Source organism: Mus caroli, unplaced genomic scaffold, assembly GCF_978045245.1.
Source record: "Mus caroli unplaced genomic scaffold, Mus_caroli_1 scaffold_7, whole genome shotgun sequence".
Taxonomy (NCBI): Eukaryota; Metazoa; Chordata; class Mammalia; order Rodentia; family Muridae; genus Mus; species Mus caroli.
Window position 1 is genome coordinate 78,699,805 of NW_028227262.1, and position 20,500 is coordinate 78,720,304.

Here is a 20,500-nt window from a genome sequence, read left to right on the forward strand (position 1 = left end):
GCAACATCAGGAAACTAAAAAGTTCCAAGATTGCTAAAGGTAACGTAGTCAGGATGAGACAAAATCCACAGACAAGGAGAGAGCTTTTTGCCAGGTAAATGCCTAACAGAGGATTAATATCCAGAACTAAGTACTCAATCAAAACAAAGAGTAAAAAACAAAATACAACAAACAAACCCAAATAGCTCAGTCCAAAAATTGGCTTATTATCTGAAAAGGCCTCAAAACTAGAGATAAAAATGGGTTAGAGATATCTTTAAACTTTATTCCTAGCACTTAGAGAAATGTAAATCAAAACAACTTTGAGATTTCATCTTGCTCCACTCAGAGTGGCAAAGATCAATGAAACATCTGACCTCAAATGCTGGAGAGGATATGAGGCAAAGGGGACCCTTACCCACTGGTGGGAAGGTTGCAAACTACTCTAGTCACTCTGGAAATCAGTGTAGAAAACCAAATAAAAATATAAAATAAATCTATCATATGACCCAACTATTACAATCCTTCCATAAGCACAAAAGATTCTATCAACCCCCTGCTCCACAGATACTTCCTCATAATGTACATTGTAAACAACCTAAATGTTCTTTATCAGACAAGAGGATAATGTTGCTCATATACACTATGAAATATTATTCAGTCATAAAGAAAAATAATATTTGAAGGTAATTGAAAGAACTAGTAAAGGTCATAATATGTGAGGTAACCCACACCGAAAAAGACAAACAGAAACTACTAGTTCCAAATCCACATTCAAGTCTATAACCCAGAGTAACTGAAGAACCTATAAAGGTAAAAATGGGATATCTGGAGATATGGCTTAGTGGTTAAAACACTAAGAACACTAGCTGCTCTTCTAGAGGTCCTAAGATAAAATTGCAGAAAACACATAGCAGCTCACAACCACCTATAATGTAATAATTTGCCCTTTTCAGGTATGCAGGCTTACATGCAAATATACCACTCAAACACATTGATAAATAAATCCCTGGTAAAAGGAAACAATAGGTAGGGGAATATACATGATTTAATGTGGAAAATAGGTATTTTAACAAGGTGTAGAGTGAGAAATCTAGAAGGAGATCAGAGAATAAAATAAGAGAAAGGGTGTCTGGAAAAGTCCTAAGAAGACATGATTAAGTATCTACCTAGGAAACCTATATGTGTGTGTGTGTGTGTGTGTGTGTGTGTGTGTGTTTGAGTCTGTGTGTGTGTGATGTTTACGATATTCTTATTAGTTTAAATAAATTTTTCTGATTCATGATGATAATAATCTCTCAAGATCCATAGACAATTTTTAAAAAGACATGAGATGTTCTCATTTTATCATAAGCTATTTTTGCCTTTGGTTGCCACCCAGAGGTAAAAGAAGGTAAGTCCCTATTGCACTTTGTACATGGACTTAGAGGAATCAATTTGGATATTAACTGAATATATACCCTCTTTGAGAAATAGCTTTCATAATACAAGAAAGCACCATACAATCTGTCAAATTAAGAATGTAATTAATAGTCATTTCCAGTTATAATGTCTTTGAACCACAGCAATGTCCAGCATGCATGATAACTCCAGGGGTGCTATAATCACATATATGTTTTGGGAGTAACCTACAGCTCTCTGATTGAACTTAAAGCCCATTCAACACAAGGTAAATGATGCCTAGTACTGGAAACAGCAGAAGGAGATGAAAATTTATGGGAGGTATTGGATATTGCCAAAACATATGATATACTTGAAAGATATTGCTTTGATGATGCTTGTGTGGAATGAGTATACTTCAGTAAAGAATTTTAAGGGGTAGCAGTAAAATTCAGACAGTAATTCACTTGCCATCAGGCCAGATGTCAGACCTGAATTTGATTCCCAGAACTCACATGGCAGAGAGGACAACATGCACAAAGATATTTAAACAACTAAAATATGGTAAAAAAATAATTACAAGAATTTATGAAAAGAAAAGAAAAATGGAAAGAATGAGCACTTGTAAGAAAGTGAGGAATCCAACAGGCCATCCTGCCAGAAAACCAGGCAGGCTGTCCATGGAACTTTTCCACTCTCCTTTCCAGCAGACACAATTCTCAATGTCACTGCTAACTGCAACAGGACACTAGGTGCAGCCTCTCCTCCCCACTGTCTACACTTGACGTGGATCCCACAGATAAATACGCCTAGCTTGTCCTCCCGCATTCATCAATATGTCCCAGTCCCCAGTTCAGATGAATTCTCCCTGTTCAACCACAGACCATTTATGCCAGAAGACTATGTAGGGAGCCTGCAGACTTTCTCCACTCTTTATTTCCCCAGGCCCAGGTCTCAGAATCACCCCAAGCTCTGCAATAGAACATAACCTGTTGCCCTCCCTCCCTCCCTTCCTCCCTCCCACCCTCCCTCCCTCCCTCCCTCCCTCCCTCCCTCCCTCCCTCCCTCCCTCCCTCCCTCCCTCCCTCCCTCCTGCCCATGCCTTCTGTATATCTCACAAACCATCACCTTCTGCCTCTACTCCCACCCTTGTGGCTCTGTATCAGATCCCAACGTAGACAGAAAAGCCCTACTCAAAACAGTCCATAGCGGTCAAAGAAACAACTGCCTGTGGATATACTCCACTCTCTCTGTTCCTCCAGACCCAATTCTCAGGGTTGACTCTAGCACTACAACAGATTACATCTCCCCATGACCTCCTACCCCTATTTCCAACATCAGCAAACATTCCTTTGAACACACCAGCAAAGTGTTCAGTGAAACAGCAACAACCTCTCTGAAAATCCAGAGAGGAAACAGAAACCAAGGAGAATTAAAAAAAAATACTGAGCAAAGAATAACCAAGAAATCAGTACCTAGATCCTTAGTCCCCAAAACCCACATACCTAGATACTAGCTTTAGAAAATAATCAATAACATCCAGGGCAATATGTCTTCACCAGAACCCAGATATCTGACCATAAAAGACAATTAATATTCCAATATAGCTGAAGCACAAAAAAAAACCCTTAAAACCAACAATATGAAGATGATAATGGAAATTAATAGAGCAGGGGTCCTCCAGAGTCCCCATGTCTTTTTGGCTAACGGCCACATGTACTTGTTTTTTTTTTTTTTAACTTGAGTCAGTTAATATTTAATGAAGATGCTAAACACATAAGCTATAGGAGAAGATAAAGCATTTTCTTTTTTTTTAATTTTTAATATTTTTTATTACATATTTTCCTCAATTACATTTCCAATGCTATCCCAAAAGTCCCCCATAGCGCCCCCCACTTCCCTACCCACCCATTCCCATTCTTCTGGCCCTGGCATTCCCCTATATTGGGGCATATAAAGTTTGCAAGTCCAATGGGCCTCTCTTTCCAGTGATGGCCGACTAGGCCATCTTTCCATACATATGCAGCTAGAGACAAGAGCTCCGGGGTACTGGTTAGTTCATCATGTTGTTCCACCTATAGGGTTGCAGATCCCTTTACCTCCTTGGGTACTTTCTCTAGCTTCTCCATTGGGAGCTCTGTGATATATCCAATATCTGACTGTGAGCATCCACTCCTGTGTTTGCTAGGCCCCGGCATCATCTCACAAGAGACAGCTATATTTGGGTCCTTTCAGCAAAATCTTGCTAGTGTATGCAATGGTGTCAGCGTTTAGAAGCTGATTATGGGATGGATCCCTGGATATGGCAGTCTCTAAATGGTCCATCCTTTCATCACAGCTCTGAACTTTGTCTCTGTAACTCCTTCCCTGGGTGTTTTGTTCCCAATTCTAGGAAGGGGCACAGTGTCCACACTTTGGTCTTCATTCTTCTTGAGTTTCATGCGTTTATCAAATTGTATCTTATATCTTGGGTATTCTAAGTTTTGGGCTAATATCCACTTATCAGTGAATACATATTGTGTGAGTTCTTTTGTGATTGTGTTACCTCACTCAAGATGATGCCCTCCAGGTCCATCCATTTGGCTAGGAATTTCATAAATTCATTCTTTTTAGTAGCTGAATAGTACTCCATTGTGTAAATGTACCATAATTTCTGTATCCATTCCTCTGTTGAGGGACATCTGGGTTCTTTCCAGCTTCTGGCTATTATAAATAGGGCTGCTATGAACATAGTGGAGCATGTGTCCTTTTTACCGGTTGGGACATCTTCTGGATATATGCCCAGGAGAGGTATTGCTGGATCCTCCGGTAGTACTATGTCCAATTTTCTGAGGAACCACCAGACTGATTTCCAGAGTGGTTGTACAAGCTTGCAATCCCACCAACAATGAAGGAGTGTTCCTCTTTCTCCACATCCTCGCCAGCATCTGCTGTCACCTGAATTTTTGATCTTAGCCATTCTGACTGGTGTGAGGTGGAATCTCAGGGTTGATTTGATTTGCATTTCCCTGATGATTAAGGGTGTTGAACATTTTTTCAGGTGCTTCTCTGCCATTTGGTATTCCTCAGGTGAGAATTCTTTGTTCAGTTCTGAGCCCCATTTTTTAATGGGGTTATTTGACTTTCTGGAGTCCACCTTCTTGAGTTCTTTATATATATTGGATATTAGTCCCTTATCTGATTTAGGATAGGTGAAGATCCTTTCACAATCTGTTGGTTTTTTTGTCTTATTGATGGTGTCTTTTGCCTTGCAGAAGCTTTGCAGTTTCATGAGGTCCCACTTGTCAATTCTCGATCTTACAGCACAAGCCATTGCTGTTCTATTCAAGAATTTTTCCCCTGTGCCCATATCTTCAAGGCTTTTCCCCACTTTCTCCTCTATAAGTTTCAGTGTCTCTGGTTTTATGTGAAGTTCCTTGATCCACTTAGACTTGACCTTAGTACACGGAGATAGGAATGGATCTATTCGCATTCTTCTACATGTTAACAACCAGTTGTGCCAGCACCATTTGTTGAAAATGCTGTCTTTCTTCCACTGGATGGTTTTAGCTCCCTTGTCGAAGATCAAGTGACCGTAGGTGTGTGGGTTCATTTCTGGGTCTTCAATTCTATTCCATTGGTCTATTTGTCTGTCACTATACCAGTACCATGCAGTTTTTATCACAATTGCTCTGTATTAAAGCTTTAGGTCCGGCATGGTGATTCCACCAGAGGTTCTTTTATCCTTGAGAAGAGTTTTTGCTATCCTAGGTTTTTTGTTATTCCAGATGAATTTGCAGATTGCACTTTCTAATTCGTTGAAGAATTGAGTTGGAATTTTGATGGGGATTGCATTGAATCTTTAGTTTGCTTTTGGCAAGATAGCCATTTTTACAATGTTGATCCTGCCAATCCATGAGCATGGGAGATCTTTCCATCTTCTGAGATCATCTATAATTTCTTTCTTCAGAGACTTGAAGTTTTTATTATACAGATCTTTCACTTCCTTAGTTAGAGTCACGCCAAGATATTTTATATTATTTGTGACTATTGAGAAGGGTGTTGTTTCCCTAATTTCTTTCTCAGCCTGTTTATTCTTTGTGTAGAGAAAGGCCATTGATTTGTTTGAGTTAATTTTATATCCAGCTACTTCCTCGAAGCTGTTTATCAGGCTTAGGAGTTCTCTGGTGGAATTTTTAGGGTCACTTATATATACTATCATATCATCTGCAAACAGTGATATTTTGACTTCATCTTTTCCAATTTGTATCCCTTTGATCTCCTTTTGTTGTCGAATTGCTCTGGCTAGGACTTCAAGTACAATGTTGAATAGGTATGGAGAAAGTGGACAGCCTTGTCTAGTCCCTGATTTAAGAGGGATTGCTTCAAGCTTCTGACCATTTACTTTGATGTTGGCTACTGGTTTGCTGTAGATTGCTTTTATCATGTTTAGGTATGGGCCTTGAATTCCTGATCTTTCCAAGACTTTTATCATGAATGGGTGTTGGATCTTGTCAAATGCTTTTTCCGCATCTAACGAGATGACCATGTGGTTTTTGTCTTTGAGTTTGTTTATATACTGGATTACGTTGATGGATTTCCATATATTGAACCATCCCTGCATCCCTGGGATGAAACCTACTTGGTCAGGATGGATGATTGTTTTGATGTGTTCTTGGATTCGGTTAGCAAGAACTTTATTGAGGATTTTTGCATCAATATTCATAAGGGATATTGGTCTGAAGTTTTCTATCTTTGTTGGGTCTTTTTGTGGTTTAGGTATCAGAGTAATTGTGGCTTCATAGAATGAGTTGGGTAGAGTACCTTCTGTTTCTATTTTGTGGAATAGTTTGTGAAGAACTGGGATTAGATCTTCTTTGAAGGTCTGATAGAACTCTGCACTAATCCATGTGGTCCTGGGTTTTTTTAGTTGGGAGACTATTAATGACTGCTTCTATTTCTTTGGGGGATATAGGGCTGTTTAGATCATTAACCTGATCTTGATTCAACTTTGGTACCTGGTATCTGTCTAGGAACTTCTCCATTTCATCCAGGTTCTCCAGTTTAGTTGAGTATAGCCTTTGGTAGAAGGATCTGATGGTGTTTTGGATGTCTTCAGGATATGTTGTTATGTCTCCTTTTTCACTTCTGATTTTGTTAATTAGGATGCTTTCCCTGTGCCCTCTAGTGAGTCTGGCTAAGGGTTTATCTATCTTGTTGATTTTCTCAAAGAACCAGCTCCTTGATTGGTTGATTCTTTGAATAGTTCTTCTTGTTTCCACTTGGTTGATTTCGCCCCTGAGTTTGATTATTTTCTGCTGTCTACTCCTCTTGGTTGAATTTGCTTCCTTTTAATAAAGCAGGGGTCCTCCAGAGTCCCCATGTCTTTTTGGCTAATGGCCACATGTACTTGTTAGAAGACTTTTTTGCACTGCATTTTTATCCTCATTGTATTAAAATGACAGAGCTAGAAGCTGTATTGTTTTAGGGGGAGGGTTAGTGCCTCTACCCAGTAATTTCTCTCAGGTTACCTTGGGTTCTATGCCCAGCATAAGGTACACCAAATGTAAATGGATGTTAATAATGTCTATTAGCTATTAACATGTTCTGGTCAGCCTCCCCCCTAACAACCAAGTCAGAGTCCATGGATTATTTAATGAGCTCTTGCACAATTACTAAAACTTACCCCTGTGGTGGTTTGAATAAGCTTGGCCTAGGGAGTGGGCCACTATTTGGAGGTGTGACCTTGTTGGATTAGGTGTGGCCTTTTTAGAGAAAGCCTGTCATGCTGGGCATGAGATATAAGACTCTCATCAGAGTTGCCTGAGAATGCTAGTCGTCTCTTCTTTGCCTTCAGAACAAGATGTTGAACTCTCAGCTGCTCCAACATTATGCCTGGCTGGGCTTTGCCATGTTCCAACCTTGATGATAATGGACTCAGAACTTGTAAGCCAGCCCAATTAAAGTTGTCTTTCTAAGAATTTCCTTGGTCATGGTGTCTGTTCACAGCAGTAAAACCCAAACTAAGAGAACCCCTAATCTAATTTTTTTAACTAGACTATTAATTTCCAGCTATGCTCCCCAAACACTTGCTGTTTGAATCTTGCCCAGGTTGCCTGTGCTCCAGCAGTCTATACTGATAGACCCAGGCACATGCTGCTGGTCCATCACATCTAATGGAAACGTCCTGTTCTCTCCATCTTCTTCCTCCTTCACTCTCCTTCACTCTTCTTTACTCTCCCTCCTACTTATAGTACCTATCTGTGACGACCCCCTCCCCCCAGTCTGGTAACTGTAGTTCCACCTCTTCTATTCTCCCCAGTAATTGGCTGTAGTCTTTTTATTTTAACCAATAGCTTTAAATTGGGAAACAAAGTTTACATAACATCCCTTGCTATATACAAAGATCTGCTTGTTGGGTCAACCAGGTCTTGGTGGGGGCAGTATTTAGCACAGAGAGTTGTGGTTTTGCACCACTGAAGACTACATACCTGATCCTGATTTGTAAAACTAAAGCTGATGTTTCACTTGACTGAGTCCTGCTCTGCAAGGTGGGAGTTGAGTGCCAAGAGACAAACCTTGGAAGAGGCAGCAATGCTTGGTACAGACACAAACAAACATTTTCTCGTACTAGGAGGAGAACTGGGATGTTGAATCCAGTAAATAGAGAGAGAGATGTCTATCTAATCATCCTCCTCCTCAAACAAACCATGGTACCCACAAATGCAGAAAGACAGAGTAGAGAGTAAGCTCCCCTCAGCAAGCTAACATTACTAAGAGACTAGAGTTATAGGAAACATCTATGTAACCTTATCTGAGAGTTCTTTGAAAAGCTATGGGATTTGCTAATTCACCTAATAAAAAAGAAATAACTGCTGAAGTGAAAATGCGTCCCACTGGGGGAAATGCTGACAACTTTGTCTGATACCATTTCACTATTTCTTCTTCTTTAATGAAAAAACTTTACTGATCAAGGGCTAAACTCATCCCAGGGATAAACTGAGAAAGATTAGCCAGCTTCCTGGGTTGTTAGATTAATTCTTCCTGGGTCACAGCTTAGCAACATCCCCAGGTAAAGGATGAACAAAGCATTCGAGAATAGCAGGGTCAGTGCCACACAGTCACAGAAGCATCTGAGCCTTGTCTGAGACTTCACACAAAGCAGGCTTGGGCATTATACTACAGTCACTGTTGCAGCTGAGATTCAACTGATAGCCCCACACTGCAGAAGTATTAATTCATGAAGCAGTCTCCCTTGGCATTTGACTGCTGTTTACCCTGGAGGTGGCCATGGCTGTCACAGGATAAGCATAGCATCTGAGAAACTATCAGAGGAAATCCTCAAGGATAAAGGCAGGCAGTAGTTGGGAGACTGTGGTAGTGTCAGCAGCATGTGTTACCACAACCCTCCTTACTGCTTACTTAGCCTTCATCCTCATCTGGGTTTGCTTTAATATCTCTCACTGCCCACTTCATGTGATCACGGATTATAAATAAAGCTTCTTGTTGAGTCAGAACATCCTCAGAATCTTGAGAGGAAGAAAGATGGTGACAGCCTCACTCTACCTCATCCTTCTCCTCCTATGTTTGACAGGTAAGATAATAGAAGAGGAGAACGTTTTCCTTGAAGATGCTTTGGAGAGTGCTAAGGAGTAAAATCCAGCTGCAGCACAGATCTGACATGCCTGGCCTCCTAATACTGGGAACCTCTGTTCCACATCTCACAGCCTCTCTGATCCCCTCTGTGTCTCTGGCTACAGCTTCCAATGGGCAGATCACGCTCACCCAACAAGCAGAGTCTCTTTGGTTTTCTCCAGGAGAGAGAGTCTCCATTGCCGGCAGGGCTAGTCAGAGGCTGTTCTACACAGATGGAAAGCACTACCTATCCTGGTACCAGCAGAAACCAAGGCAGACCTTCAAAGCCCTTATTTCCCATGCTTCAGTCAGGACTGATGGAGTCCCCACAAGTTTCATTATGAGTGAAACTGCAATAGAATTCACCATCACGATTGAAGGCCTTCAACCTGAGGACTTTGCACTTTATCACTATCTTCAAACAATGAAGGGCCCTTCCACAGTGATTGAGTCTTGGACAATAACTCCCCATGGGCCTGCTTCCCCAACCTGCTCTGAAATCTGGGACTTCTCTGAAATAACAGCTGGAGAGTCTGTGCAGAAAAAAAAAAAACTTACTGGCACCTACACAGACTGCTACATGGAATCGTCTCATCTGCCTAGTCCCCTCTGTGATCTTCAATGTTTGCAAAGAAAAGACTTAAAAGGCATTGGATCAAATCTTAAAAAGCATAAAAAAAATCAGGATGGATTGGTTCATACTCATTCTCTTTCTCTCTACCCCCTTTCTCTCCCTCCCCCTCCCATCGTCCTCTAATCTCCTTTGGACACTGAGGCATCTCCTCCAGCTCACAATCACTTTCCAAGTTCTCTCAGCCTGTCTCTTTGGGACAGACCTCTCCCTGTGGCTTTTCTTCTTCATGATGTTGCATCCTAATAACATGATTTAAAGCCATAACTCAGGAATTAGAAAACCATTGCATAGCTGCTGTATTCCTCAGAGTAATAGAAACTGACTTTAATGTTAGTTTGTCTGTAGAGAGAATAACTTTGATGTGGACAGGAGGAAAAAAATTATACTTTACCACAGGAAAATCAGGAATTATTACTAGTAGAGCAGAAGATCAACAAAGGTCAATAGAAAATTCTCCAAGGTTCTCATTGCTGGTTGTTACTACATTGGAGATGAGTTCAGTGAGTGTGAGCCATTCCTGTTGACTTTACACTGGACTTGTATGTTATATTTAGGAGCACAGTTACTCTATGCTGTGTAATGTTTAGCACTTTTTTGTCAACTTAACATAGCTTGGGAGAAAGAACCTTAACTGAGGTCTAGCTTCTATAAGATTATATGTACACACATCTGTAGGGGTATTTTTAAATTAATGATTATTGTGGGAGGGTCCAGGAAACCATGGGTGGGGTCATTATATCATGGTAGTCCTGAGGGATAGAAGTAAGCATGCTGAGCAAGCCACGGGGAGCCAGTATCTTATCTTCATAGCTCCTACCTCTGCTCTTGCTGAAGTTCCTGCCCTGACTTCCCTGAATAATCAATTTTGATCAAGACTTGTGAGCTAAATAAACTTTTTCCTCCACAATTTGCATTTGGTCATGATTTTCCATCACAGAGATGGAAAGCAAAATATGGCACTGTCCAAACTAGAATGCTAGAGGGATCCCTTCTTGTTTTGTTTCCCTCTTGTTATCTCCTAGATACATTTACTTTTTACTAGTTCTTCTGAAATGTATAAGCCAATTCTACCTTCAATCTCTTCATCCTTGCACCACCTCAAGACCTTATCATCTTTCACATTGAACATTAAATTGTTAATAACATTTCCAAGATCCGCCCATCTTCTGCAGGTTAAAGCACAACCTCCTGTATAGAGATGGAAACACAGAGTAGGAGAAATCCTGCACATATCATGTATGGAATGGAAAACAGCATGATCTCAGGGGTCACCACCCATTTACCTGTTTTCCTTCCTCATGTCTCTTGGTTCTTACCAGGGATCTGGGGAACTAATTCAAGACATTAAGAGTGAACCAAATCATTTTGAGAAATTAAACAGTAGACATGAAATTAGAACTGAATTTTTATCTGATACCTTAAATGGAGTAGGGGGCATCAACTGAAATAAAATACTATCTTTTTAAGAAAGTCAATGAACTTCATTGCTGCAGGAGACCACAATGAAAGTCAGAATCTGATGGAAATATACAATACCATGATCCAGGAATCTCCTTCTCCTTTTCTCTATTCCTTCTCTCCTCTCCACATTTCTCTGTCTGTCTGTCTGTCTGTCTGTCTGTCTGTCTGTCTCGCTGTTGTTGAATTTATTACAGGAGGTTGACTCCCAAATGCTGTATGATACTTTCAACTGTCACTAGGTGATGATGCAGGTGAAATCATAATTTGTGGGAACAGTCAGGGTTTCTGCAGGCAAGGTTCAAAGAAATTCAGTTGCCTTCATTAGGAAGTGTTTAGACCAATAGGCCACTAGGCAGATGACATTCTTTACCGATAGACTCTGGGCACCAGATTTCACAGCCAACTGCACACACTTGGGATGGGCTAAGCAGACTGATGTACACAGAGAAAGGACCCAACTATGTGCCATCCAACTCTACTTTCTGCTGAGCTAGACCCACTGCTGTGATAGAGCAGCCTGTGCAGAAGTTGGTGCCTTATTTAAAGGATACTTGCAAACATTCCCTGATGTCCAGTATTTAAAGATACTTTATTTTCACAGTGGGTCACAACATGAGTTTTTGGCATGTTCTGCAAATGTACAACCTACAAATGTTTACTCTGCAACTTAGGGGCACACATTAGTATCATGTCTGAAAAGTGAATAAAAATCCATATAAGACAAATATTCAAAGTTACCACAGGAACACAGCAAGTGTGACCCCCATCTCCTAGTCTTACATACTGCATTGGTGCCAACACTACTCTTACAAAGACATTCCAAACTAGCATTAATTAAGTTAAATGGTTCCCCCCAGATGCCTTAATTCAAGCTAAACTTGCAGGAAAGAACTACAAGAATGGCATGTGCACATTGGTACTAGCAGAAAAAGAGGCTGCAGGGTGAAGGTCCATCTTGCTCGCTTTGGGCACAAGACAAAGGCAGAGTGCCAACATCCTGCTCCTCCACTTACCGTAGTCGTGACTTTGGATCTGCTTCATGAGGTGCCACATTGGCGATGATGTTTGGCCTCTCGAACCCACTGAAACTAGAAGCAGCAGCAATTGTGTATTCACCCACGTTCTCAAACACCATCCAATCACCCACATGCATTTCAGGCAGGTTACAGTGCTCAACGATTGGATCAAGGCCATCTCATGTTGGCTCCCAGATGCTGGATGAGTAATACTTCTCATCTGGCTTGGGCCTCTTCTGCAGTGGGGCCTTCACATGGGCATGATCATAAAGAATGCAGTTAAATGATCTGTACACTCCATCATTCCATAATGCATAAAGGTTTGTTTATCTTCATCGTCAGAGCAGGTCTGCTCCGTCTACCTTTTTTTTTTTGGGCGGGGGGGGGGAATGATGTTGACTGCAAGTATGAAAGCTGAGCATAGTATCTGCCCGGCTCAGCTGTGATTCTCACTCCAGAGTCTGATGGGAAGTACTTGTCCAGAGCTGGTTTGATCACACTGGTGATCTCTTCAAATTTAAGCTTTGTATCTTCAGATCCAGGAAAGCCACCACCAATATCCAGCATATACTTAGTGAAACAAACTTCTGTTCCCATGTCAAATACACAGCGGGCATCTGACACTGCCTGCATGAAGATCCCAGGGTCAATATCTCCACTGCACACATGGAAGCTGACACCAATGACGTCTTATTTAGCTCTATTGCCCATTTCAGGAGGAGCCTGCTGGTTTTGAGTGTGGCACCAAACTTAACACCAAATCGACAAACTGCTTTGGAATCATCAGTGACAATCCACAAAACCAACTTTGTCTTTAGATGTGTTCTGACGACTTTCATCAATTCAATTTCACTGTCAAAAGTCATCATAAGGACTCCATTACTGGCAGCATACTTGATTTGAGACACTTGTTTACAACAAAGCCATGCATAGGTAATGCTCTCTGGAGGCACCCGAAGCCCCTGCACCAACTGTATTTCAGTCTTGCTTGCACAGTCAAATCCTGTCCCAATAGCAGCTAGGGTGCTCACTATAGCTCTGTGGTCCTTACACTTGAGTGTATAAAAGGGAGTAACACAGGGAAGAGCTTTTAGCCACCTCAGATGCTTCTTTAGAATGTCTCCACATCATAGAAAGAAGAGACTTCATTTATTATTTTGGGTTCAGAATGTCCTTAGCAGTAAAGCCTTCATCGAGGGTACAGCAGTCAAACTCTTCCTTAGTAAAGCTGCTCATAGTTCTCCAAGTGCCTACAGAAAAGCTAGAGATGGAATTAAATTATCATCAGCTTCTTACAAGGCCAACTTGTCAAAGAACTGTGAATGCTGACTCCTTGAAGTGTTGGAAACACTCACAGCACAGGGGCACGGCTGGCTGGACCCATGGAGAGACTGAATCCTGAAGAGCACCTAGCTGTCTGCTGCTTCACCATATCTGCTGGCCTGAGGTGACGCCAAGCTGCCTGCTGAGGGTGGACTGTGGAGGTGGCTGCAGGAACTGACTTCCACAATTTTCTTACTGCTCCACTCATATCCCTTCTCTTCATCTTCTTCTTTCTTTCCTCTCCCCTCCTCTTTCCCTTTCACTTCTTTTTTCCTTTCTTCTTTTCAACTTTCCTTTTCTTTCTTCTTTTACTGTTGCTGTTGTATAGGATTTATTGTTTTCTCGTGATTAAACCAAAGGTAGTTGTACTATTATTTCTGTAAAGTTCATCTGTTGATATTTTATTGATTGATTAATTAATTAATTTTGTTTACACTACATATTTTATTCAACCCCTCCATCCTCTTACAGCTCTACATACCATACCTCCTTCCCACACCCCTGTCTCCGCATGGATACTGCCACCTCCCATGCCACCTGACCTCTAATCTCCCTAGGGCATCTAGTCTCTTGAGGCTTAGGTGCATCATTTCTGAATGAACACAGATCCAGCAGTCCTCTGCTGTATATGTGTTGGTGCCCTCATATCAGCTGGTGTATGCTGCCTGTTTGTTGATCCAGTGTTTGATAGATTATCACCAGCTTCTTACAAGGCCAACTTGTCAAATTGGGTTCAGATTAACTGAGATTGTTGGACCTCCTCAGCATCTTTTAGTCTTTCCCTATTTCAAAACAGTGATCATTGTTTCTGTCCAATGGTTGGGTGCAAATATCTGCATCTGACTCAGCTGCTTATTGGGTCTTCAGGACTGTAGTCATGCTAGATCCCTTTCTGTGAGTGCTCCATAGCCTCAGTGATAGTGTCAGGCCTTGAGACCACCCCTTGAGCTGGATTCCACTTTGAGCCTGTTGCTGGACCTTCTTTTCTTAAGGATCCTCTTTATGTCTATCCCTGTAATTCTTTCAGACAGGAACAAATATTGGTCAGAGTTGTGAGTGTGGAATGGCAACCCCTTCCCTTATTTGATGCCCTGTCTTCTTGCTGGAGGTGGTCTCTTTAAGTTCCCTTTCCCTACTGTTGGGCATTTCATCCCTTTGAATCCTGAGAGTCTCTCCCCTCCCAGGTCTCTGGTGCATTCTGGAGGGTCCTCCCAATTCCTACCTCCTGAGGTTGCCTGTTGACAGTCTTTCTGCTGACCCCAGTGCTTCAGTCCTTTTTCCTCACCCAATATCTGATTTTGATGGAAGCCTGTCATGAGAGCATCTACACACTTGTGGTTTCAGAGGTTTAAATTGGTCCTTGAGTTTCTATTTTGTCTTCCTTCCCAGTGATTATTTCCTGTCTTTGGTAGTATATTTGACTGTTTATTTAACCTGGATATTCTCAAACAGCTGTGTAATTTACTTCCTTATTTGATGACTACTTTGCATAGATCCCTAGAGGCCGGGCAAGCTGCACATGATTTATAAACCAGGTCTTTGCAGTGAGACCTGAAATACATCAGACCAGCATGGGCATCAAGATGGAGTCACAGACTCAAGTCTTTGTATTCATGTTGCTCTGGCTGTCTGGTGAGACATTTAAAAGTATTATAACATCTTAAACGCAATTTATTTAAATAGCTATTTCCTATAGGAAGCCAATATGAGGCAGACAATGCCATTAGTTAAGACATTTTGGATTTTAACATTTGTATCATGAAGTCTTTGTATATGTAAGTGTATACTCATTATCTATTTCTGTTTGCAGGTGTGGATGGAGACATTGTGATGACCCAGTCTCAAAAATTCATGTCCACATCAGTAGGAGACAGGGTCAGCATCCCCTGCAAGGCCAGTCAGAATGTGGGTAATGGTATAGCCTGGTATCAACAGAAACCAGGACAATCTCCTAAAGCACTGATTTACTTGGCATCCAACCGGCACACTGGAGTCCCTGATCGCTTCACAGGCAGTGGATCTGGGACAGATTTCACTCTCACCATCAGCAATGTGCAGTCTGAAGACCTGGCAGATTATTTCTGTCAGCAATATAGCAGCTATCCTCTCACAGTGCTTCAGCCTCCTACATAAACCTCCTCTGAGTTTCTAACCAGCTGCCTGCACTACACCTCCCTAGACCTACACACTTCCCCTCTGCCTGCAGCTGCTATGCCTGTCTGTTGCAAAGTTTGGTAGAAAATTAATGAACAGATTCTTTGACTTGGAAGTTCTTTTTGGCAAAAAAAGGAAGTAAAGACATTTACATCTTTATTATTTTAATTCTCATGCTCAGATTCTGTGTATTGAACATAACCAATTTATTATCCTATGTTCTTCTACCTATTTCTATGTGACATACACATGTGCTCTCAGACATGCACACACACACAGGGTTTTATGAATCTATAAAAATCTAGGATACAAAAAATCAGAAAAAACATGAGGTTTGACTTAAAAATATATCTGATCTAGGCTTACTATTCTTAGGCCACATCTGCCTGTGCTGTCCTCTCACATACTTCCCAATGTGGAGACTGTGATACCTCATTCTACACTACACTACACTAATGGTAAATATGATTATGTATCATGGGAATCAAGTTTGTTTTCTTTTTCATTTTTTTTCCTGAGATGGGGTTTCTCTGTATAGCCCTGGCTGTCCTGGAACTCACTTTGGAGACCAGGCTGGCCTCGAACTCAGAAATCTGCTTGCGTCTGCTGCCTGAGTGCTGGGATTAAAGGCTTGTGCCACCACACCTGGCTTGTTTTTCTGTCTTATAATGATTAACAGTGTTTGATATTTGTTGAGGGTAATACTATGTACATCAATAAAACAATATGTTAACTAATCTCAAACATGTCTTAATTAAAAATTAGTTGAAAACTTATTTTGTTCTTGTTATTTATTTTTGAGAGAAGGTATCATGGCCTGTTAAACTGGGGAGTGGATTTTGATGTCAAAAAATTCCATCTACCTCTTCCTAAGCACTGTGATCAATGGTATGGGCCATCACACTCAGTCTTGAGCACCATTTTGACTCACAGAGATAGAACAAGGCTACAAATAGTTGTTTGAGAACTTCAAATGTCTTTCCTTAATTTGCATGTGAATAGGCTCTCCCTCACTTGCTTTCTGTGCCCAAGTCTATAGCATGAGCATAGATGTGTCAGGTGTATCTGAGAAAAATCACTGGCTTGCATGATTTGTGCTAAGTGTGTTGTTTCTTTACTGTGACAAGGCATTTTGACAAAGGATCATTTATTTTAGCTCACAGTTTCAATCCATGTTACTTTGGATTCACTGCTGTGTGTTAAAGGTGAGACTGAATATCATGGAGGAAGTGGCTGGTAGGAGAGTGATATTCACCTCATCCTATCAGGAAATCAGAGAGGGAGGAGGGGCCAAAGACAAGCCATATTCATTCTCTCTCTCTCTCTTTCTCTCTTTCTTTTTTTCCTCCTTTATTCCTTCCTTCCCCCTACTCTCTCTCCCTCCCTCCTTTTTCCTTCCTTTTAAAAAACAATTCTTCTCTCTTATACTATATGCCAACCATAGTTACTCCTCCTGCCACCCCTTTCAGTCCCCCAATTCCCCTTTTCCTTCCTTCTGTGCTTTCCTAAAACAAGCAAACAAAACAACAACAACAACAACAACAACAACAACAACAACAACAACAACAACAACAGGCATCCAGGGGATATCACCTGAACAAGGCATCACAAATTACAATAAGGCTAAGCACTAACCCTCTTATCAAACTGGATAAGGCAACCCAGGAGGAGTAAAAGGCTCCAAGAGCAGGCAAAAGAATAAGAGACGCTCCTCACCTTCCCTGTTAGGATTCCAACAAGAACACCCAGCTATATAATACAACCAATTTAAGGTTGTCCGTGACTAGCTTACAAATAAATGATACTCACTCTATGGTTATGTCTTTGGTGTTGACAATTACTGGGGGGTAACCCCTAATATAGTTTTCCAACTGCATGCTATACTACCTTCCCTCTGATGTGCCCCAATTACTTGCTGTTACTTTGGTCCATGTTCTTTTGGTATATCTCCTCTCATGGCACCCTCTTCTCTCACCTCCTCAATCCTCTCCTGTTTCTCCACACCTAACCAGGTAACTCAGAACTTGTCTCCCTTTAATCCCTTCAGCAATTGGCTGTGGCCATTTTTTTGGCAATAGTTTTAAATTAAGGCACAAAATTTGCACAAAAAAGCTTGTAAACATTATAATTTACTCATAGGCCATTGGGTATAAAATTTCTCAGTATTATATATAGCAACAGACCAAATCCCAACAATTCCACTTTTTTGTCTAAATCAAAGGTTCTTTCTCATATAATAATAAACAACATACAGTAGTAACAATTATGAAAATTATTAGTAAGAGTTACTTACATTAAAAAACTCTAGCCTGTTCATATTTGGTAACTTAAAAGAAAGTAGTCTATTATATATCCTATCCTGGTGAATTCAGAGTTCTGTATTTAAATCAATTTCTCTCTTAACTTGTATTGTCTTTCTAAAAATATCTTCTTAGACCTAGTACTTCTTCCTAAATCCTAAATAACTTAAGTTTATAGTAAGAATGTAAGTATCCAGTCTTCAACCAGACCATAGACCTGAGCAGGAATAAATATTACCTGAGTATGTAGGAAGCACAGGGACACAGCTTCCAAAATTACAGAAATGATTGATACAGCTGGTAACCTTGACATTTAACAATATTCTCATAATGTTGCTATATTTTTCTTTAGCTGTGTGGCCCAGAATATTTGACAACCTTTTTGTGAAGCAGGAATTTTGAAAGAAGTGCTTACCCTGTCTTGGCATTTGACTATCCTGTGTCCATATGTCCTTTCTAGCTATCATTCTGTCTGCAGATAAAGTTTGGGAATTTTCTTTGCCTGGTGGCCCTTTGCTGGCCCATTAAGTTGAAAATCTTCATTCTCATCTACTCCTATTATCTTTAGGTTTGGTCTTCTCATTGTGTCCTGGATTTCCTGGATGTTTTGAGTTAGGATCTTTTTGCATTTTGCATTTCCTTTGATTGCTGTGTCAATGCTCTCTATGGAATCTTCTGTACCTGAGATTCTCTCTTCCATCTCTTGTATTCTGTTGCTGATGCTCGAAACTATGTTTCCTGATTTCTTTCCTAGGGTTTCTATTTCCAGAGTTGTCTCATTTTCTGTTTTCTTTATTGTTTCTACTTCCCTTTTTAGGTCTTGGGTTGTTTTGTACCATTTCACCACCTGTTTGGTTGTGTTTTCCTGTAGGTCTTTAAGGGATTTTTGTGTTTCCACTTTAAGGGCTTCTATGTTTTTAGCACTATTCTCCTGTATTTCTTTTGTTGAGTTATTAATGCCCTACTTGACGTCCTCGACCAGCATCGTGAGATATAATTATAAATCCGAGTCTTTCTTTTCAGGTGTGTTGGGGGTATCCATGACTGGTTGAGGTGGAATTGCTGGGTACTGATGAAGGTGAATGGTCTTGGTTTCTGTTGGTAAGATTCTTACATTTGCCTTTTGCCATCTGGTAATTGCTGGACTTAGTTGTTATAGTTGTCTCTGGTTAGAGCTTGTTTCTCCTGTGATTCTGCTAGTCTCTGTCAGCAGTCCTGGTAGTCCAGCTCTCTCCTGAGTCTCAGTGGTCAGAGTACTCTCTTCAGGCAAGCTCTCTTCTTGCAGGGAAGGTGCACAGATATCTGGTGATTGGACTTGCCTCTAGCATGAAGATGAAGACCCAAAGCAGGGCCTGTTCCAGAAGATGTGTTGTCTCTGCAGTCTTCATGTTCACCTGCACAGACTGGTCTCTGAGGGATGTGGGACACAGGATGGCTCTCACCTGCTGTGGCGGTCAGAGCCCTCCCAGGCAGACACCTATTCTCTGACTGGGAAGGTTCCTGAATGTCTGGAGCCTGAAAGGGAGGCTGTCCCAGAAGCTTTGTCTCTTCTGCCTGTCCCAGAAGCTGTGTTGCTTCTGTTGTCTGCACTCTCAGCTGTGCAGACTGGTCTCTGAGGGACCCGGGAAACAAGATGGCTCCTACTGTGATAGTTTTACAGAAGCAGAATGAAGATAGAACAAGCTAGACACAGGTAAAGATAGAATTATCAAGAGACTGAGGAGTCAGAAGATTAGGAAAGATTGCTAGAGTTCGTTGAGTCCAATCAAAACAATTTAGAGGCTGAGAGATGAGACAGTTTAATTAAGTCGTCTGTGAGAGGAGTTTGAACCAGAATAGCTGAGTTGAAACAGTGAGCTTTAATTAAAAAAAAAATAAGAAAATGTGAGTTTCTTCAGCAGCAACTGTCAGTCTTAAAATATTTTAATTCAATATTACACTGATCCCTGAGGCTTGAAACTTCCAGGACATGGCTAGGTTAGCCAAGCTAGGAACTAAGCCTCCCAGACAGTAAGTAGAACAGGAGAGTAAGTTCTATCTACATCAATATTATATAGTTTTCAAATAATACTAGTAGAACTTGTTAAGGTCTAGATAAAATATTAAGGCCTAGATGAAATGTTAAGGCCTAGGTAAAATGTTAAGTACTAGGTAACTGTTACCTGCCTAGCCCGCCATTATGTTCTGTTACTAATATAAGAAAACTTTCTCACTGGTTGTATCTCCTGCTAATAGGAATCTTTCTCATGCTCAAGTTGATTACAAATTCTGTTATGTTATGTGCCCTTGGAAACCAGTCATGATAGAAGTCAGTAGAACTGCTTTGTGTAGCTACTCACAATAAGCTTGGATTTGATCCAACCACCCAGCAGCACTTCTGGCATCGGTGTATAAGTTTTTATGGCATTTGCCTTTAAGAGAAACCTTCCATCTATTTATATAAGATTTTCATTTTGAGTAGGGCTCAAAAAGTTTAAGTTCCCAAGATTGCCCTAAGAACTTATGTTGTATTTGGCAGAAAAGCGACATGTAGATGGATAACTGATATCCTCGTTAGCAGGTTCAGACATGAATGCTTGATAAGGCAAGTCTCCTGAAACAGGTGAATACCCCAATCAATGGAAGCAGGATAAGTGCAA

General features: G+C 40.9%; 1 pseudogene; it reads right to left on the reverse strand.

Annotated features, from left to right (window-relative positions):
- Window positions 1-11,959: 11,959 nt before the first annotated feature.
- On the reverse strand, window positions 11,960-13,320 carry LOC110288421 (ornithine decarboxylase pseudogene; annotated as a pseudogene).
- Window positions 13,321-20,500: the final 7,180 nt, after the last annotated feature.